General features: G+C 32.2%; 2 long non-coding RNA genes across 3 annotated transcripts; one reads left to right on the forward strand and one right to left on the reverse strand.

Annotated features, from left to right (window-relative positions):
* Positions 1-1,618: 1,618 nt before the first annotated feature.
* Positions 1,619-6,129, forward strand: LOC146936720 (uncharacterized). 2 transcript variants are annotated; one of them, XR_015030690.1, is made up of 5 exons: positions 1,619-1,971; positions 2,222-2,419; positions 2,499-5,190; positions 5,306-5,398; positions 5,494-6,129. It is a non-coding gene; the product is annotated as an uncharacterized LOC146936720 (long non-coding RNA). The 2 variants fall into 2 exon arrangements; XR_015030689.1 differs by having other exon boundaries at positions 1,637-1,971; positions 2,222-5,190.
* Positions 6,130-9,376: 3,247 nt separating this feature from the next.
* LOC146936721 (uncharacterized) lies at positions 9,377-11,911 on the reverse strand. The gene is made up of 4 exons (XR_015033204.1): positions 11,691-11,911; positions 10,832-10,902; positions 10,049-10,089; positions 9,377-9,660 (listed from the first exon to the last, which is right to left on the reverse strand). It is a non-coding gene; the product is annotated as an uncharacterized LOC146936721 (long non-coding RNA).
* Positions 11,912-23,349: the final 11,438 nt, after the last annotated feature.

Consider the following 23,349-nt stretch of genomic DNA (forward strand, 5'->3'; position numbering starts at 1 on the left):
TACACCACTTATAATATGCAACTTGTCTTTTTTATAGCATCTTTGCTGAATTTTCCTGTGTTGATTAAATTTCACACAGTCTTCACAAATCTTATCAAGTATTTGAATTTCTAGCAAACTAGTCACAAGCTTCTATCTTTGCATGTGATTCAGGTCCTTGAAATTCAAATGACCAAGCCTATAGTGCCATAACCATTTATCTCCATTTATCTCTGCTTGTTGGAATCAATATGCATTTGTGCTTTATAAAATCAAGCTTTATCTTTAATGTCATGTTCTTAGACATAGGTGCCTTCAACACCAAGTTACCTTTTACATCTATTACTCTTAACATTCTATCTTCCATATACACCTTGTAATTCTTCTCAAGAAATTGGTCTATGCTAAGAAGATTACATTTCATACTAGGAATGTATAGTACATCGGAGATCAGAAAGTTCTCACCATCCTTTCTTTTGATGGAAACATCGCCTATTCCTTTAGCACTCATTGTAATGTCATCAGCATATTTGACCTTGTTCTTTTGGGTTTCCTTCATACTTGTGAATCAATCCCTTCTTCAAAGCATATGAGATGAGCACCCGGTATCAAGATACCATCTATCACCACAATTAACATCTTATATTGTTATTACCATCACATGACAACATCATCATCATCTTCTTGTCTTGCTAATTTTGCCTCAAATTCATTTGACAATTGTAGCACTGAACATTACTTTTGTCAAATCTTTTCTCACCACCTCTTCCTCTATTACTGTTTCCACCTCTATGATTTCCATTGAAACCACCTGTCACGTTGTGAATATCTTCCATTTGAATTATGATGGTTTCTTTTTGCTTTGTTGCTTGCCCACTTTCTCTTTCCTTTTTTATCTTTATTGTTGAACTGTGTGCTTGTAAAGCAACTTCAATCTTTCATTTTTCAGAAACTATTTCATTCATGGGTTGTTCATGATCTTCTAAAGAACCCTACAGTTCTTCATTTGTGATTGTAGCAAGATCCTTTGACTCCATATATATACCATAATTGAAATCACCACATTATCACATCTGGGTGATAAGATCTCAGAATCTTTTCAACCAGCAAATTTTGTGACACTATTTTCCCATAAGCTTTTAAGTGATTCACTAATTTCCACACTAGTGCAAAATTGACAAAAGAATTATTTGTATTATACCTATTTTATTGAAAAAGGGTGTGAAATATAAATAAGGTGCCAGTTTTGTAAATATATTGCAAATTCTGCTTTAGCGAGTACGTTTCAAAACCTAATTTTAAGAATAAAGGGGGTCAAATATGAAATAAAAATAAGGTGGCAAACTTGTAAATATTATTTTATATCTGATTTTATAAAAAAAAAAAAGGTGTGAAATTTAAGTATATTTAATGTTTTTATTTCTTTGCCAGGATTCGAACCTTTGACCTCAGCTTTTCAATCTTTAAATTAAACAAACTTTGCTATTTATGCTCCTAAATACCATTGCAAACCTGATTTTAAGAAGAAAAAAAAAAGAAGGTATAATATCTTTTCTCCATGTTTTTTTAAACAAACCAAATAATTTTTTCTTCACAATCCTGGACCCACTAAGACTTTCCCCATCTCACTCTCACTCTTAACTAAAAACTAAAAAACTAAAAAAAAGAAACAAACCAATCTTTTCTCCATGTATATACGTTTAAGTTTCTTCAATATCCATCAGTAGCTTAAATCCATTGTCTCTGCTCACCATACCCTCAATCGAACTCCCGGCTACCCAATGGAACTCTCATCCAATCTCACCCAAACCTCACCGATTATTGGTTTTGAAAAGGGACTGATTTACTCCAAATATACGTTTTCTGTTTCTTCAATATCCATCACTACCATTACTCAATCAAACTCTGCCGCTCACTTATCGAACTCCCACTTCCGACGAATACATTTTCAAACTCGCCACCCAACATTTCCTTTATCGATCCAAGCGACAGGTTCGTTCGTTCTCGTTCCCAAATTTCAATTTTTGATTAATTTTCCAAAACCCCATAAGCTATTTTAACCTTTATTTAATAATTTTATTGTGGGCATGTTTAAAGTTGCAATTTTTAAGTGAATTATGTTGGTTTTTTTGAATCTTTCTATGGGGTTGTTGAAAGTTGCAATTTTTGAGTGCATTGTATTATAATTTTTTTGTGGGCATGTTGAAGGTTGAGATTTTGAAGTGAATTGTGTCCAATGCAGGGAACTTATTGAGATGATAATCAGGTTGGGATTTTACTATAGAACTCCCCTTCCTCAATCAAACTCTCATGTCCTCAATTTTGAAGTGAAGTGAATTGTGTTTCTTATTGAGTGAAAAGGGATTCAGCTCTGAAAAGTCTAGCACCGATCTTCCTTTCTTCTTTTTTATCTCTCTGAGTCTTTGGGATTTACTCCAAGGTACTATCTCTTTCCTTCTGATTACTGCTTTTGGATAATTAGAACACCGTCACTTATGTCAGTGTGTTTATCCATCCAGTGCACTAACATTATAAATCCCTAGAAAGATTCAGATTAAAAGGTATTGTTTCACCAAGAATACAACAATTCAATACTTCTAAGTTTTAATTCTTCACGTTTGTTTTCTTAAGAATTGGGAAAATTAGTTTCAAACCCTACAGAAAAAATTGGATCTCGTTAAATTCACTGTTGAAACACATTTGGAGAGAAGACATGATCATACAGATTAGGGGATTGTGTCAGAATTGTGTGTGGAATGGATACTAGCTGAATGGATACTTGACTGAATCAAGAGTTCTTGATAATGCTATGTGCCTCTAATGAATCCCCAATCAAATTAGGTTAGTATTTTTTGTTTCAAATTATGCAATCTCTTTGTAATATTTGTATCTCCTTTCTTATATAAGACTTTGTTTGGATAAGCAACTTAATTAAGCGTTTATCGCATAAGCGTTTATCTTATAAGTGTTCATGTATAAGCTATTTTTATGACAAAATATGAAATAAAGTTGAATGGTTTCCATAAAAGTTATAACTTGTATTTATAAGCTCTCGTGGATAGCTTATGAAAATAAGTTGAAAATAGTTTGTGGCCATGTCATAGACTGTTTTCATAAGCTCTAACAAATGGTTTCAACAGTTCATATGCCAACATATAATTTAAATAAACTGATCTAAACAGATCCTGAGAAGAGAGATAAATCAGTTTTGGAAATGTATTTGCTCTGAAAAAGAAATGATATGCCACTGGTCTTTCATGATTCATTTTGGCTTAAGTTCATCTTAATTCTATACTTCCATCGATTTTTGTGGCTTTGCTTTTTTACTGAAAATGTTGCTTATAAGGAAAGACACACGAATATGATTTTCTTTTATATTTTATCATTAACCAAGAGATTAAATGTGTTTTATGAGTATGATAATAGATTCACATGTGTTTCTTTTATATTTTAAATGATTATTTCTTCTAGAGATGTCAAATAATTTTAATTATTTATCTTATTCAAATTATAACACTAGCAGATATCTTAGAGATCATAGACCCTTTTAATATTGATAAGAGTTGAATTGCTCCCTAGTTTTTAAGTACAAATTATTTATATATCAATTTCACACAATTACCATTGCAGTATAGTTAATTGACCTTTTGAAGATTTACCTCACAACAAGTTTTTGAATTGAAATAACATTTTTGGTAGCTAGACTATTGAGTCATCGAATTTCAACAATTTATGTGAAATGAATATGTTTTGTATAATGCACTCATGTGAGTAAGTTACTCATTAAAGACAAATGTCACGTTTTCAGTTTGTGTGTCAACTATTATAGAGATTTCACATCTCCATTTGCTTATTCATGCAAAGATTCAGCGATTAAACTGTAAGGATGTGCTCTAAAAATGAGTAATAGATGTATCTAGTAGACTAGTAATTGAATGAAGTCTAGCTTTGGTCCATTTATTTTTTGCTCCATTTATGAGACATGGACTTGTGATAGTGTAGTGGGATCTACTAAATAACAAGGGAATGGGCGAATTTTCAATAACAGGGGAAAGGATATTGATGAGGTTGTTGAGGAAATTAAACTTGTATCGTGGCATTGGTTTTTGAGTAGATTGAAGATTGCATCTTGTCTTTTCTACGAGTGGTGTTGGAATCTGAGAGAGTGCATGAGGAGGTAGTGGTTTAAGGTCTTTTTTGGTGACTGAAGGGAGCAGATTGTTGGTCGTTCACCTGTTATGCCTTGTCTTCGGTACTGTTTTCTTTTATTGGGTTGATAGTGGCTCGGATGGGTGGGGTTTAGGGGCTGTTTAAGGGCTTTTTAGGCTGTTTTTGGCGTGACAGCGGCTGTGTGACAGCAGCTATGTGCTGTTGTTGCAGCCTCTGTTTTGGTTGGTGTGTTGTTCCGTTAGCCTTCCCGTTTAGTACGTCTTGTGCCAGGTTTGTTTTTAATAAAGTATCCTGATTAAAAAAAAAGGTAGAATAGCATGAGTGAAATACCTTCATAGTTGCACTTGCGCCAACTTGCTCAACGTAGTCTGCAATCATGATGCCATGACTTGTCATAGATCCATATCTGAAAACCACCAAGTCACACTTTACAACCTCTATCCCACACCCAAAACGAGCTTAAAAATGTTAAATAATAATTGTTTTAGTTTTGCTGCATAGTCTAGAGACAGATCAGATTTCTCTATTACTAGAATCATGTTTAGAATTATGACAGGGACAAATTTTCTCAAATTCAAACGAATTTCCATTGTTCACTATTAGTAGAATCATATGTTAAGAATTAGGACAGCTTTATTGATTTTGAGACACTCTCCTATGGCGTTCACTTTTTCCTTCAAATTGTCACTCATGTTTTTTCCTTGCTTTGAGTTTCACTTTCACAGCTTGAATGAATATAAATTTATTTTTTTCATAATCACTATTAAATATAAAATAAGTATTACTAATTAATAATAAAATAACCATAAAATAAATATCTTCTTCCGCACTTGAATTTTATCATTATATTGTTATACTTTTATGGGTTACTTTAGTATTTGTTTGTAGTTGATTAAAGCATTGGGTGTGTTTATTAGGATTGATTAATCTTTTTTGAATGGTGCAGGTAGAGTTCACTTTTTGTTCACGACCTCCGCTGTTTACAGCCTCTGCTCACCACTCATTATGTGTTGTGAATTCCTTCTCTATTCACGACCTAAGGTTACTACAAGTGACTCGATTCCTTCTCTTCGTTTTGTTCTCATAAATTTTATTTTCTATACTTATGCTCCACCTCTTATTACAACAAGGTATGATTTTATTTTCTACATTACAGGTGCAGATTGCCTAAGGTCTTGTATCTTGTACATTTCAGAATAGGACTATTAACAGTTATTCCTTATGATTCTGATTGCGTCTTACTGTCACCGTAAGTTAACCCTTATTTGCCCATCTGCTTCTGTCTCTTAATTAAACCTTTGTAAACAACAAACTAATTTAGTTGGTGGCTTCAAATTTTTATAGCACAGGGCTTGCAGGACCAGTTGCTATGTTGCATGAACGCCTCGATATCAAAGCTATCGTGTTGGAAAAATATCACCATCTTCTCTAGCTCCTCGTGTTGGCTATGCAGGTTTGTTTGAGTATCAAATTCCTCTCTCTCCCATCCCTCATTTTGAAGCCAGTCTTAGTTAAACTCTGTTGTAATAGCCGAGAATGTTGTTGACTATGGATGAGAACTTGAAGCCTCTATTGGTGCATGTTCGGGTTGGCAAAGCAGTATATGTTGTTGGACAAGCAGGTCGACCTAAGACGATCACCGCCTTTCAGACCCATTCCACTCATGTTTTCTTTTTTATATGAATAAAGCAGCGCTGCGAGATTTGTTATCTGATGTGCGGTGGTTTTAGTTTTGTTAGGAGTGATCCACAAATTTATGTTGTTGTTGTTTGCTATAGCCTCACAAAGGGTGATGAATAAGAGTTAATTGGTGTATTTGATTGGGCCAAGTTAGTGATCTTTCTATTGTTTTTATTTGTTATAGTCATTTGATGTATTCTTTGTTGTATGAAGTTTGTATATGTGGGTTAGACTTAAGTTGTATTTTCTTTTTTCTACCTTGTACATATTGTGCTTAATGGGGAATTATTAATTCATTAACTTTTTGCTTTTGAAAAAAAAATGTATGCATTAATATTTATCCCAAGGCACCATTGTAGTATAATTAGTTATATATCTATGTTGGTTTATGAAGAAACATTAGATGATATTCACTGCCAAAAACAAAAAAAAAGCATTGTAGAATTGAATAACCTGTAGGTGGCGGTGCCTACAGGTTATTTTTTTTTTTAATTTGCTACTAACTTTCTCACACCTGTTTTTTTGATAAAATGGGTGTTATATGTTTGTTATCACACCTGATTTTCTATTCAAACTGGTGTTATATGCGCGATTTTACACCTATTCTAGTGTAAAAGTGGGGTTACAAATACACATATCACACCAGTTTATTAGAAAAAATAGGTACAATATGTTGTTTTTATACCCAATAAAAAACAGGTGTTGTATCTCAAACTTACAACACCCACTGATATAACCCCGGCAAAAAACAGGTCTTAAATCTCTAAAAAACCGGTTTCGTATCCCTGATTTGCACTAGTGCCAGCAGCATATACAGATCAAAAACAACAAAGTATGTTTGAGTATGTCGCAAGAAAAGCTTAGTTATATTTTTGAACCATGTTGCTTTCAGAATCATTTCATCTAGTTCAAACTAAGTTCGGGATTGATCAAGTCACGTGGTTCATACCATTATAAATTGTTACTCAAACATGTTGCAGACAAACAAATTATTCTAAAAAATCTGTATGTTTCCATCTTCATATGCATCTGCTCTTCCATCTTCTATGCTCTACAGATCGACATTCACTTGCAGATGATTTTTTAAAGGTTCTTTTATTTTTGACTTTCCAAACTGTTGTATTTGGATTTCCTAATTCTATTATCTACCGAAGTTGTTACTAGGTTGAGTCACGACCAGGTCGCTCTCTTTAAGACGTTTCGTGGCACTGCCCAAAATTGTGCAAGGCAAACTATTAACCACGCCGCCTCCAGAATAAAACAAGCTCAGCTACAACTGTGCGGTTAACTACTGCACTGTAGAAAACCGTTCGAGATTTACACCCTCAAATATGGTACTAAGACCACTCTTTAATACTGAAACCACTTTAATATGGTATTGTTACCACTCTGTTATGGTGCTGAGACCACTCAAATATGGTGTTACCACCATTTTAACTTTAATTTCTCCAAAACATTAATATGCCACTACGACCACTCAAATATGTTGATACCGCCATTTCTCCTCAAATAGAAAAATATTGAAATAATTTTTATATACCGTTAAGATCATTCTTAATCCGACGGGACATTGTTATTCCAAATAGGGACTATTATCTTAAAAGTATTCTTTATTCTGAAGGGACTTATATTATCGAAGGGTCTATGTTTTTAAGACCGTTCTTAATTTCGAAGGTACGTTAAACCAAAAAGGGACTATGGTCTTAAAAACACTCTTAATTCCGAAGCGACATAAAAAAGAGATGAAGAGAAGAAAGACTCGTCAACACAAGTCAAGAAAGGGAGAAGAGAGAAGGAGTTCCCGACAACTCAATGAAACTCTTTGGTGTGATTTTTGAACTGAGTGGAGTCCTCTATTTATATAGAGATTCTGTAACTGTTTTAGCAAAAATTGCGACAATAGTTACTCTAATGGATAAGATTAAAAATGGAGTTTATCCATTAATCAGTTCAACAGTACTTGTGGATAGGATTAAAAGAAACAAATCCACAAAAGTGGAGGAAACAAACTATTGGATTTGAATGAAGGAAATATCAAAAATTTAATTAAATTCTTATTCTTATCACAACCACCATAAGCTAAATTTATGGGAAGTGATATTCTCGAATAAAAATAATAATTACAATTATTTTTATCATTCTCAAGTATTTAAAATTAAATACCGCAATTTAAACACAACTAATGTGTGAGTTCTATTTTATGTGGGACCCCCACACTCTATTTTTTCAATTCACACAACATTAGATCAAAGTATAATTACTTGATGTTTAATCTTCCAATTTATTTTCCAACATCACCAATGTTCCAACAATCCCCCACTTGAATTTAAAAAATAGTTAATAACGCCAAAACGTTTCTATAAGGTTGCTAATAAACAAAGGTTTCGCCTACAACTTGAACCTTTGCATAGCGGATAATATTCCGATTTACCAGAGTTGCTTACAACATTGAACTCTATCTCAGACATAGAACCCACACACAAACCTTTTCCTAAGGTGTATTCTAAAAGCGCGTGCGTTTATGGCCCTGCACATCTATCCCGGTTTTAACGAACGCTCTAGGTATTCTGCCCTAAATACCATAGGAACCGGCCTCATTTCCACATTTGTATAGGTGAGTCTATCAAGAGTACTGTAGCTATGTACTCCACTCAACATAAAGTATAGATCTCATTAAGAGTTTTCTATTATCTCATCCTTCTATCACTGCAGGAATCATGCTTTCTTACTTTTGTCATAGCATGTTCTATCACTTGTTGTTATTACCCATTGAACCTAATTCTTGGGATCTCCAGTTATGTAGGTTGGGTTACCATCACTTGTGAACTTTGGGCATTTGTCCCATCCTATTGGATGTGTTTAGGACTTTCTTTCTAGCAATTCCTTTCGTCAAAGGATTGACTATTCTTTATCAGTACGTACATGATATAATTCAACTGTTCCTTTTGAGAGTAGCTAGCTCTCTAATCTTTTATGTGTTTGTGCCTTAATAATCGTCTCTTGCCATTGTAGTAACGATTTTCAATTTTTGTAATAGCTGCAGTACTATCACATTAAAACTTCTGGAAACAGTTTTACCCACTAAGGGTTCTCAACTAGCAACACTACTACAAAAATGAGCTTATATAGCGCTTTTTTTTGGCTTTAGATAGCGCTTTTGAAGCGCTACATTAAATGGCGCTGGTAAAGGTAATATAGCGCTTAAATTTAAGTAAAAAGCGCTACCTAAAAGTGGCTTCATATAGCGCTTCTATTGATAAGCGCTATCTAAGGTTAGCATAAGATAGCGCTTTCCGTACCAAATGCTATCTAAGGTCGGTGTTCCATAGCGCTTTAACCAAAAAAGCGCTATTACAACATGATTTACGATAGTGTTATTAATGCATAACCGCTATAATAGGATATCTTAAGAAGATAGCAGTTTTCTTTGCTATATCAATATGCAGTGGATTTTTTATATTAAAATCTAAATAAATATATAATATCCAATACTAATATTTGAAGGAAAATAAATATATTTATTGCCACGTAATAATTGAGATCGTTATTTTTTCAATAAACTTTAATATATATCAAAAATTGTATGTAAGTGCTATATATAGCATAGAAGTTACAATTTTGTCAACAAAAAAAACAACATAAAAGTTACAAATGTATAATCACTATCTCTAAGAGTTACAAATGATCGACTATATCTCTAAGTTACAACTTAGTCAATAGAAACATCAAATTCTTCTTCAGTAGCATGCAATCTCTCTCTATCTCCTTGGTCATCTCATATAACAATAGATCATGATGTGCCTCTGCATTTTGATAACTTCCTTCAGGTACCTAAAAAACATAAGAAAACATTAATGAGCTAAAACAAACAACACAACCACAACAAAACAAACCCCACATTACCCCAAAAACACAAACACAACACCCTAAAAAAGAAGTCAACTGAAACTACCTCAAAAGCTAGCTACCAAACCAAACTCAGCACTAGAAAATAAACACTGTCAAACAATGCCAAAAAACACAACAAAATGAATAAAACTGATGAAAAAACAGCAGCAACGCCTCCGAAAAAGAACCCTCCAAAATAGGAAAAAATTTCCAAAAGCTACCAATTAAGACAATCATCCATGTTTTATTCATAAAAAATTTAAACAATACTATAATGTCGAGTAAAACCACTATCACTACTAGCTCATATAATTAGGAACATGAAACAAACCTTATAGTAAAAATATCGTACCATTCGTAGGTCGAGATGAACTGTCACCATATTAAACAAAATAACAACATAAGCTCCATATACTAAAAGTGAAATTGACTTAACAAAAAAGGATTTCTAAATAGATGCTTCATTGATCCACCACTAAATGAAAGAAGAGTATAAAACAACAACCTACAAATGGAATATTGAACCAAACCTTGATTACTCTGCCAACAAGAATAACTTGTCCTTCTATGCGAGTAGCTACACAAATATATTAATTTACTATTCTTCAAAAAAGAAAATATTAATTTACAAAGTTAATTAAATGTCAAATATCACAAATGGTTTCATACATGGAGAATGGCACAACAAGTATAAAAGACTTAAACATCAACACACCAGATTATTTTTTTTCTATATTGTGTAACAATGTATGAAGACTTCTTAAAATCCACTCACAAATGAACTAGAACAAATATGATCAACTCAAGGTCCAACTAATTTGAAATATCTTTATAAATTGAGTCTTGCTAATGAGTGTCTCCGGAATACTCTTTAAGAATTCATAATTAAAAGAATATTACTTAAAAAGTCAAATACTTCAATTTTCAACGCATTCAATACATAAACTGACACCATTTTTTTTGGGTTTTTTATTAGTTTATCTTAAGAATAAGTCAAACACTTGAAATCATCAATCAACTGCATATATAATATATAACATCAAAATGTAACCACGGTAATTAAACTTATTTATATAAAAATATTATACTTTAATTCAAAATATAAATAACATACCAACATTGGAAGCACATTCGGATTTGAAATGATCATCTCTTTCATAGACTTCATCACAAAGTACCTGCAATCTATATCATTTTGTTGGCAAGGACACTACACAAATAAAATAAGTAACTATATCATTCAACTATTACGCCTATAAAGCCCTCACTAAATTCTACATGTATTTAAAAAGACTGAAAAAATACATTATTCCTTTCTACCTATATATACTAAAATCAACTTGTCTATATATAGCCTTCTTTTAGAGACCAACATCGATGTTACCAATCAATATTGTCTATGTATTAAAGGGATTGATACATTATAAACAACTATAACAAGCACTAAAACTAAATAGTTACTGAAAAGTACTATGACAAAAATAAATACACATAACAAATATATATACCACTAAAAGGTATAGTTACAATTGATATTGTAGGCGTACTAGTTAGTTTTAGGATATATGCACCACTAGAAGATATATTCTTCACCACACACGTTCAATACCAAAAAAGAAAAAAACTATGTGACTAATATATACCAAAAACAATTACTACCGTAATAGAATAGGCTTAAGAATTAATAAAAACAATTGAGAATTTTGTCAATTCGACAACACATCTTGGGTATCAGAGAAATTTTTTCATTAGCAACATCATTAAAATGCAACTATATAACATATTTAGTGTGACCGAGATGAAGATAGGTAATTGGAACAGAGGTAAAAGTAAAATTTCAAGTAAAATTATCCTAAATATTAACACTGTTGTCTTAAATTTGAACCCTAAAAACTTAAAACATCGATATGAAGAGTAATTGAGTGAAATTGAATTGGCAGAGGAAAAAGGTATGGAAAGAATAAAGATGTTACCGTGAATGAAGAAAGATGAAAACCAGCAGCACCAGTAAGAGGTCGTACGATATAGGAATAAGAGAGACAGCAGTGAAGAAGAGAGGTTCTGAATGAATCGATGAATGAATGAAAGAATCGAAAAAAGGGAAGGAATGAATCTTCAAAACTGATTTAGGGTTTGCAGCTCTGTTGCAGTTCTGATATTTTATTAATGAAAGAATCGTGTTTGCGGTTCTGGAATCACGTTTGTGAGTTTTGAAGGTAATACACAATTTGGGGTTTAATTTACTTAAATAAAATGATTTTTGTTGATTAATTTATTCTGTTTTTAAATTTGGTCCAACAAAATAGAACTTTTTGTTGATGTATATCGTTTTTTTAATCTGTGAAAAAAAAAGCGTTTTTTAAAAAAAAACTTTTTAAAATAAAAGAAAAAACTTTTTTAAAAAGCGTACAAGTTTTTAAAAAATAAATGCTGTACAAAGGATCGAACAGGAGTCATTGAGCTGAACACAAGCATGCTTTTACACCTTGGCTGAACGAATTCGATTGATAAACAGCGCTTTTTTAAATACATAAACGCTATCTTTCAGAGACTTACGATAGCGTTTTTAAAGCGCTATTTATGGTTGAACCATATATAGCGTTTCCATAAATGAGCGCCATAAACAATTAATACTGAATCTTTTTTATATTTATTATTTTTTTAGCGAGTGTAAGCTGGCGTTTTTTAAATGAAGCGCTATATTTGGTTAGTATCAAATATAGCGCTTTTACAAAAAGTGCTATCTAAGACCTCAGTATTTCTATATATAGCGCTTTAGTGTTAAAAGCGCTATTAAAGTAGCGCTATATTTTTCATATTTTGTAGTAGTGCAAGCATCTTATCAACTTGCTTTTTCACAAGTTTTCTCTAGTGTTCTCATCTCAGATTCATTCCATAGTGGACTGAGTCAATATCATTTGTTTCAACAAATAACTCCTCCAATGATGCTCAATATACAGTCACTGGTCGCTTAAGACTCATCTGAATGATGTTCAATTTTGTATCTTGTACCATTCATGTACAATATGATACTTCTCATTTGTATCTTGTACTAAGTACAATATGATATTTCTCATAATGTAATTCTAGAGTCATAATCTTCTTAAGGCACCTTATGACTCTTTCAATAGCATGACAATGCTTCTCATCCGTCTACTAGTAATCTTGAACAAAAGTCTCACGATGTGGCCAACGTCGAGTCTAATACATTCAATGGCATATCTAAAGACTGCCAATGATGCTCGCACTCAAGTGTTCTTGAAAAGTTTTACACTAGCAAGTTTACAGTCAAATAATTACATTTCCTTAAGATATTCTCAACTTTGTGAGATTCATCAGAAAAGTTCTCTTTTCTGATCTAGTAATCTTGAGACCAAGAATTACTTCAACTTTGTCTAGGTCTTTCTTATCAATGTTATTGATAAACAATGATTTCACATAATTCATAACAAGAATCTTTAAACCAAATATGAGCAAGTCGTCTTCATAGAGACATATGATCGTGCAAATATTATTTTCATATTTGTTGTAAATATATTTGTCACTTTCATTCACTTTATACTCATTCGATAACATTAGAATGTCAAATTTTTCATGTCATTCCATAGGAGTTTATTTTAGACCTCACAATGAATTATCTAACTTACATATATCTTGTTTTCTTGTCCATGAATCGCAAAAAAATTCAGGTTGTTTCAAATAGATTTCTTCTTCTAGTTCACCATAAAAGGTTTCACATCCATTTGGAGTACTATAGAGTTATGAACAACGACTAAAGTGACTGGTACTCTTATGGATATGATTCATTTCACGTGCTGCTGCTTCTAGTTGATTATGTTTTCGCTCCTTAATACTTACTTTTAGAAGTTTTACAATTTCTGAGAATTGGATTATTTGAATTAGGAGTTGGTGGCTTGAAAATTACCTCCTGCTTCAGGGGGGGCATAGCTTCTCGTATTATTATGTACTATTTTGCATGTGTTATTGGTGAAGTCATGCAGACCATGAGACCATTTGTATGTGATGAACTTGATATGTCAACAACCTTCTATTTTATGTAGTATCTTGTTTTGGCATTTCAGAATTGTTCAATTTGGAGATCTGATTAAAATTTTGGACATATGTGGTTTAAATGTGGCATATTATATTAGGGTTTCCAGGTGAAATTCTTCAATTTGGAGATCTGACTTCCATGTAACAAGAAATAAAATTTGCACTTATTGGGAAGGTGTAATCTAAAAAGCAATTGTTTTCTCAAATTAGGATTTCCATGTGGAATTCTTCATTTTGGAGCTCTGATTTCCACGCAACCACACAAATAAAATTTGCGCTGATTAGGAAAGGTGTAATCTAAAAAGCAATGGTTTTCCGGAGAACGTCTCTGTTGAAAAATACAACCGCACTATCAAAAGTCATAGTATTTTTAAGGGAAATGATTAATGGTTCGAATTACTCCCAACGAAAACTCACGATTGACCTGGCATATGGGTTTTCTTTTTTTTAGGAAACGTGGCATATAGAATTACGCCGAGATCGAATTTCCCTTACCAACTGAATACACAAATGACAACTAAAATTCTTCGTTCTCCTCTTTCACATATCTTCTCTCCTATCCTTTATCTCTCTCACAACGGCGACAGTGAAGTTATCGTGTAGAGGAACTCGAAGACGCCATAGTTTTCAATGAGCGAAATTTCACCCCAGGTGCAGCCACCGTTAAACCCTGATGCCGGAGTACACTGCCACCGCAACCGCCACCCAGTTGAAAAGTGTCGGTGTAGTTATGGCCAAGGTGGATGCTGCGTTTGAAAAAAATTGGCTCACAGGTCACGACTACGATGTTTTAGCCAAAGTACCAATTAATTTTCTCACTTCCAATCTAAAGATTAGATCTGATATTGACACAGTGCAGGTAATTATTTGAGGAGAAAATAATAGTGATTGAATGGTTATAGTGATTTTCTCTCTTTCAATTGGCGCTACGTTGCTTTTATATAAAACTGACTTATGAGTCGCAATTTTGCTCTATGCAGAGATACTATAGTGACAAAGACGATTCTCTATTCTCAAGAGGTTGTCATGTTGCATAATATTGCTGAGGGATCTGTTCAACATCTTGAAATGCGGTACTGGACTGTCAAGCATTGAAGGTGTATTGAGCCTTGGCTTTGGGTGTTTTGTGTGGATTGGAATTGTGCTTCTAGCAAGAGTGGTTTCAGAAAACCACAGGTGTAAAATTAAATCAAGAAAACTAGTGGCATCTCTAAAATTATGTGTAATGCTAAGTTCCACTGTTATGAGAAGATATACAAAGGATTCAGAAAACTACAATTCAAGCTACTTGAAGGATCTCTTGTGCAGTAGTTTGGTAGTTATGCAAATTCATTGACAAATGTAATTTAAATTGTTCTATAGAGTGTACTAAATTTTTTTACTTTGTCAAAAAAGTTGCTTTGTTTATTAAAAACATGGAATGCACGTGGGAAGTTTTTTCACCCCAATTCATTTATTTCTCCTTCTGATTTGTGTTTATTGAATCTTTAGCTTTATAATTGAAGTGATTGCAAATACTATACCAAAATCTGAATGCAATAAAACTTAAACTTCCAGCCCTGTGCAATGAGCACTTTTTTTTTAACAGACTTTATTAATAAACCACTCCAGCTCAAGGTGAGCCTAGAGGGAGAAGGAATACAAATAGTAGCAATTACTCGCCCAAAGTTTAGAAAGAAGCAATACTGTGAAAACTGCCCAACGAAAACTAAATACATTCACCACTATGTCAGCTAACAGCACTAACATATCCCCCAAAACAGCCGCATCATGACAGAGCTGTTGCCAGCAATGAGCACTTGATGTCTTACATATTGACACACTAAACAACTGCACTCAGCATTGAGCAGCAAACTCAGCATTGAGCAGCAAACAAATGCACTCAGCAATCTCCAGCAAAAAACTCACAAAATAACTTAAAAAGTAATTCTCTGTTTCCAACTATAAAGATGGTTGATCATTCATTTGATGTTGTACTTGTCCCTACAAGACAAAACATATGGATTTAGTATTAAGGATTTTATATTAAAATTTTACCATATTGAGACAATAAACATCAGTACCTGTTAAAGTTTAAATATGAATCATTTTGGTTTCTCATTTGAGCATGGTATGAAACCTACAAAAGAATATATGAATGAAGTTGTTTCCATATAACAAATGTTCAAAAAAAAAGTAGAGCTGTAAATTATATTTTGGTACCTGATTTACTTCATCAACAAGTTCTTGATTTGGATTGAAGGGAGCTAAATTAGTTATAGTACTATAAACATTCAGCCATTCTGAATGGCCCATTCATGACTTTGTTCACACTAAAATATATACATACAAAAAATAGATACCATTCAGCCAATCATCTATAACATGAATGTTGAAATAGAAATAGAAATAGACAAGACTAAATCCTATATCTGCACCTGATTTGGTTCACTGATATACTCTTTATTTACTTGAATACTCTCTTGTGTGTCAATTCCATCACCAAGATATGAGATCTGAATAACACTTCATGTTCAATTTCATGAACTCTGGATGTGCCTAGGCCCTGCCATATAAAATATCTGTGGTCAAAGCAGAAATGCGGCGGGGCACGGCCACCCTAAAAATTGACGCGGCGCGGGATGCGGGCGCATTGCGGACGCTATTACATGACGCGGACACTAATATATTTAATATTAAAATACTAAAATACCTTATATTACGACTGTTATTTTATTTCTCAAGTAGTGGTTTATTATTTTTAATAACCATTATTGATCTATTTCTAATAAATAACACAACATTCATAATGTTAAATTAAAAAACTAATTAGTTTACAAAATATGTTAGAAAATATTAATAAAAAATTAGTGAACCACAAAAAGTATGAGTATTTTTTTGGCCAATCCACGTGAAGTAGTTAAATCAAATAATAAAGGGAAATGTTAACCTGTGCTCCTAAGGCACAAGTGTAGAAGCCAATTGTAGAAACATATTTTTGAAAATTGTGCGTTCAATGTCTTGAAAAGTTAAAACTTATTTTTTCAATACAACACACATGTTTTAATTCTTTTTATAGATCCTTAACTTGTGCCTTAAGGGCACAACACTACTACAGAAATGACATTTCACATCAGTGGAAATCGACTTTTCACATCGGGTCCCTAACATGTTTTAATTCTTTTAGCGGTTATTTCTCAAAAGAGCTTTGAATATTATTGATAATAACTTGATGTTGACTTGATAGTATATGTTTGGAATAGCTTTTAGTCTTCAAATACCACATCACGAGGCAGTTTCTGCCGTGGATTTCAAATACCTCTCCGCCAAACCACAGTTGGAATCCTCCCTTAATTGATTTGTTCAAGTGTAGCTCAGATGCAATTCTGTTAACCTTTAGAAGCTGGCTGCTATGTGCGTGACAGTGCAGAAATTTTTTATTCTTGCGCAAAAATTTTAGTACATATTTTACATCATTTGCATTTATACAAGTCCAACTGTTAATATGGGAGCAGTCCAACTGCGAACTAAGACACATGTTGACAAGTTAACAAAATGAACTGAAAGTGAAGCTCCTATATGTACTAAAATTAAACAAATAGCCATGTATTACTTTTAGTCAACGAATAGAAGTAAAATAAATAGATCCACACCGAGGTTACAAAAGAATATAGGGCCATGCCTACTCTGTTCATTTGAGTAAACCCTTGATATTTGAGTAAACCAAACAACTATTTATTTTGTTTAGTGCATCAGGCCACACCGAGTAACATTGTCAACTACAACAGAGTAGGCATGGCCCTATATTCTTTTGTAATCTTTTTATTTTAATTTTCTGCTATTTTTTTTTTAGTTTAGACCTCCTTCCTAAGGCATTTTTGGAAAGAGTAAAGTAGCTCAAAAGAGCATAGAGGGGTAGTTTTCTTTATATATAGTATAGACTATTTATTATATGTGTTATTTGTATTAAAAATTGAGGGCATTTTTGGAAAGAGAAAAGTAAGCTCAAATGAGGCGAAATGGGTTGTTTTCTTTATATATAACATAGATATATATTTTTGTTATTATTAAAAAAGATAAAAAAAATTATGTTTGTTATATTATTGTTGTTCTTGAAAAAGATAAATATGGTTTGCTGAGTTTGTTACATTTGAAAGTCACAAACATCTATACTTATCTATACTATCTATACTATGGGTGCGTTTGGCCCTACTTTTTCTAGGTCTAAAAGTCACTTTTAGAATAAAGTTGAAAATTAAAACTTTGAAGTTGAAGTTAAAGTTGTTTGGTATTTGTTGTTTTTTTAAACTTATTTAGTACTTTTAAGTTAAAATTTGTTTGGCAAAATATTTTTAAAAGAGCTTTGAGATTATCATAAATAAAATAAAAGGCATTTTCTTATAAAAAAAAATTATATTTTGCAAAGGCCTGATTTTTTTTTAGACGAGATGAAAATTTATAAATTATTATATAAAACATTATCATAAATTAAATTGAAAGAGTTTGGAAATAATCCAATATTAGAAACATAACACATCATAAACTTGAACGATTTTTGTTTTCCAACAGCTTAGTGGCTATTCGATTTCTAGCTCTATCCATGTAGCTCCCATCTTGTACTCTTAAATTATTTGAACTTGAATCTTCTTTAATGTTTCTTTCTTCTTCTTGTTCGGACATATATCCAGTGATATGCTCCCATTTGTTGAATTCCTCATCTTGAACGCCACATATTCGAATAAAGTTATGAAGTGCTGTTGTTGCAACTATGATCTTTTCTTGTTTGATTAGTGGAAATGGTCTCATATCACATAAAATATGCCACCTTTTCTTCCAAACACCAATTGTTCTTTCAATTACATTTCTAAGTGACGAATGTGCATGATTGAATACTTCACGAATGCCTTGTGCTTGACTTCCATCTCTAAAATCAGGAATGTGATATCTTTCACCTTTGTATGGTGATAGATATCCTTTCATGTTTGGATATCCTGCATCAACCAAGTAATACTTTCCTAGAAATATTTATAAAATAAAATATCATTGTTAGTTTACATAAAAGTTATTGTCAGAACTATATAAATCACAAATTTTAATTATAAAAAAAAAAAAACTAATCGTACCTTCAGGAGGATGAGGGAACACATTTTTCATTTCTTCAAGGACTGACGTAAGAATACGTGTGTCATGCGCAGTACCAGGCCAACCAACAACAACAAAAGTGATTAACATGTCTAAGTTACAGACTAACATGACATTTTGCGTTGGATATCCTTTTCTGCCAATATAACGAATTTGATCTTTAGTGGGAACAATGGCAGGAATATGCGTTCCATCTATAGCACCGATGCATCCTTCAAAATAAGGCCAATACCTTTTATCATCCTTGATTTTGGACGGAATTTCTGTGAAGTTAAAATCAGGAGGCCTCACAATTTCTTTTGCTAGTAAACATAAACTTTCTAAAACTTCACTAAACTTCCTACTTACGGTCTCTCCTGATTTTCCAAATTTATTTTGAATACTTCTATTAGTCTCGCTATGCGCACAACTCCAAAGAAACATAACAAGTGCCTCCAAGGATGTCATTTCATTTGATGGGTGTAACCATCCCTTACTCACTAATAACTTTTCAAGTTTCAATACAGCATGAGTTTCCATTCTAAACATATTATAACTTTCACCTGGAGTGTTAAGAGTTTCTCGAAACCAAGTCCATCCATGAGAATAAAGAAATCTATTACCTTGCTTTAGTAAGTACTTCATATGATAGTCATATGCAATCATCGCTGCCCCATAACATATTTTATAAAACATACATTTTCTTTTTTTAACTTTTCTTGAATGCTCATTGATCTGATTAGAAGACATCTGTAAACAATTTCAAAAAAATGACATTAGTAGCCATAGCTGCAATGTGTTTTGAAAGTTATAAATAATTAAATGTTTATTCTAAATGGAAGAAAAATAGATCTAACAAAACTAATAGGTAAGCAACTGAATAGACTTACCGAGATAAAGATCCATATGAGATCATATGTAATCAAACAATATAATAAACAAAAAAGCAAGCTAGTACTAATAGATAAAACACATACTGAATTTAATTTGGGCTTTTAACAAGATTATCACTAAAGAACAAAATGACATAATTTGAATCTGATGATGACAGGAGAAAGCAACCAAAGTATAAAACCTATGTACAGTAATATATCATAAGGAAAGGTAAGCAACAAAAGGATAAAAATTAAACAAGATCTATTTAAATCAAAAGAATAAGATATAAAAATGTACCTGCACCAATGGTCAGCGGCGGCAGCAAGCATATGTGTGGCAGAAAGCATTGAAATGGAAGAGATATATATGACTAGGTTTTATGCAGTTTTGGCGGTTTCTTGAAAAGGGAAAAAGAATCGGCGGGATTTTACCAAAAAATAATAAAAAATATGAATATATTGGCATGTGCGGGAATCGAATGTGCAGAAGTAAATTTCACCTCCGAAAAGTAGTCCTAAAGTTCCCTTTTACAACTTATTTTCAAACTGACTTCTATTGGATTTTCTTCTTTGTAAAAAAGACACTTATTTTATTAAGAGCTTTATTAAAATTGTGTTTGGCCCCACTTCTTCTTAGAAGTAGAAGAGAAGTGGAAAATAAGAGCATGTTTGGCCCTACTTATTTTCCACTTCTCTTCTACTTCTAAGAAGAAGTGGGGCCAAACACAATTTTAATAAAGCTCTTAATAAAATAAGTGTCTTTTTTACAAAGAAGAAAATCCAATAGAAGTCAGTTTGAAAATAAGTTGTAAAAGGGAACTTTAGGACTACTTTTCGGAGGTGAAATTTACTTCTGCACATTCGATTCCCGCACATGCCAATATATTCATATTTTTTATTATTTTTTGGTAAAATCCCGCCGATTCTTTTTCCCTTTTCAAGAAACCGCCAAAACTGCATAAAACCTAGTCATATATATCTCTTCCATTTCAATGCTTTCTGCCACACATATGCTTGCTGCCGCCGCTGACCATTGGTGCAGGTACATTTTTATATCTTATTCTTTTGATTTAAATAGATCTTGTTTAATTTTTATCCTTTTGTTGCTTACCTTTCCTTATGATATATTACTGTACATAGGTTTTATACTTTGGTTGCTTTCTCCTGTCATCATCAGATTCAAATTATGTCATTTTGTTCTTTAGTGATAATCTTGTTAAAAGCCCAAATTAAATTCAGTATGTGTTTTATCTATTAGTACTAGCTTGCTTTTTTGTTTATTATATTGTTTGATTACATATGATCTCATATGGATCTTTATCTCGGTAAGTCTATTCAGTTGCTTACCTATTAGTTTTGTTAGATCTATTTTTCTTCCATTTAGAATAAACATTTAATTATTTATAACTTTCAAAACACATTGCAGCTATGGCTACTAATGTCATTTTTTTGAAATTGTTTACAGATGTCTTCTAATCAGATCAATGAGCATTCAAGAAAAGTTAAAAAAAGAAAATGTATGTTTTATAAAATATGTTATGGGGCAGCGATGATTGCATATGACTATCATATGAAGTACTTACTAAAGCAAGGTAATAGATTTCTTTATTCTCATGGATGGACTTGGTTTCGAGAAACTCTTAACACTCCAGGTGAAAGTTATAATATGTTTAGAATGGAAACTCATGCTGTATTGAAACTTGAAAAGTTATTAGTGAGTAAGGGATGGTTACACCCATCAAATGAAATGACATCCTTGGAGGCACTTGTTATGTTTCTTTGGAGTTGTGCGCATAGCGAGACTAATAGAAGTATTCAAAATAAATTTGGAAAATCAGGAGAGACCGTAAGTAGGAAGTTTAGTGAAGTTTTAGAAAGTTTATGTTTACTAGCAAAAGAAATTGTGAGGCCTCCTGATTTTAACTTCACAGAAATTCCGTCCAAAATCAAGGATGATAAAAGGTATTGGCCTTATTTTGAAGGATGCATCGGTGCTATAGATGGAACGCATATTCCTGCCATTGTTCCCACTAAAGATCAAATTCGTTATATTGGCAGAAAAGGATATCCAACGCAAAATGTCATGTTAGTCTGTAACTTAGACATGTTAATCACTTTTGTTGTTGTTGGTTGGCCTGGTACTGCGCATGACACACGTATTCTTACGTCAGTCCTTGAAGAAATGAAAAATGTGTTCCCTCATCCTCCTGAAGGTACGATTAGTTTTTTTTTTTTATAATTAAAATTTGTGATTTATATAGTTCTGACAATAACTTTTATGTAAACTAACAATGATATTTTATTTTATAAATATTTCTAGGAAAGTATTACTTGGTTGATGCAGGATATCCAAACATGAAAGGATATCTATCACCATACAAAGGTGAAAGATATCACATTCCTGATTTTAGAGATGGAAGTCAAGCACAAGGCATTCGTGAAGTATTCAATCATGCACATTCGTCACTTAGAAATGTCATTGAAAGAACAATTGGTGTTTGGAAGAAAAGGTGGCATATTTTATGTGATATGAGACCATTTCCACTAATCAAACAAGAAAAGATCATAGTTGCAACAACAGCACTTCATAACTTTATTCGAATATGTGGCGTTCAAGATGAGGAATTCAACAAATGGGAGCATATCACTGGATATATGTCCGAACAAGAAGAAGAAAGAAACATTAAAGAAGATTCAAGTTCAAATAATTTAAGAGTACAAGATGGGAGCTACATGGATAGAGCTAGAAATCGAATAGCCACTAAGCTGTTGGAAAACAAAAATCGTTCAAGTTTATGATGTGTTATGTTTCTAATATTGGATTATTTCCAAACTCTTTCAATTTAATTTATGATAATGTTTTATATAATAATTTATAAATTTTCATCTCGTCTAAAAAAAAATCAGGCCTTTGCAAAATATAATTTTTTTTTATAAGAAAATGCCTTTTATTTTATTTATGATAATCTCAAAGCTCTTTTAAAAATATTTTGCCAAACAAATTTTAACTTAAAAGTACTAAATAAGTTTAAAAAAACAACAAATACCAAACAACTTTAACTTCAACTTCAAAGTTTTAATTTTCAACTTTATTCTAAAAGTGACTTTTAGACCTAGAAAAAGTAGGGCCAAACGCACCCTAAGTAGGGCCAAACATGCTCTATATATATAAAGAAAAATATTCCTTTCAGCTCTTTTGGGCTGCCTTTTTTATTTCCAAAAATGCCCTCAATTTTTAATGTAAATAACACATGTAACAAATAGATATGAATAAATTTAAATATTAAAATAAAAGTGTGACAAACACAAATGTCCAATTTTTTCCTTTATCATTTAAAAATTGTAACAAACTAGATGAGTATATCTATACTTACTTTTTTCATTATCCCAATTATACCCTTAAACAACAACATTTCCTATAACAAAGGTTGTTGTTGGTTTCATTAAAAAAATAAGAATTTAGATTATATTTTTTGTTATATTCTTGGTTTCATTGAAATAGATAATCATGGTTAGTTGATTAGCTATAATTCGAAAGCAAAACACATTTATATTTTTACTATTAATCAAAATTAAAATTTCATAAAAGAACACAGTTCATAAT

This window comes from Medicago sativa, chromosome 3, assembly GCF_051527215.1.
Source record: "Medicago sativa cultivar Bolivia chromosome 3, Bolivia_mono, whole genome shotgun sequence".
NCBI lineage: Eukaryota > Viridiplantae > Streptophyta > Magnoliopsida > Fabales > Fabaceae > Medicago > Medicago sativa.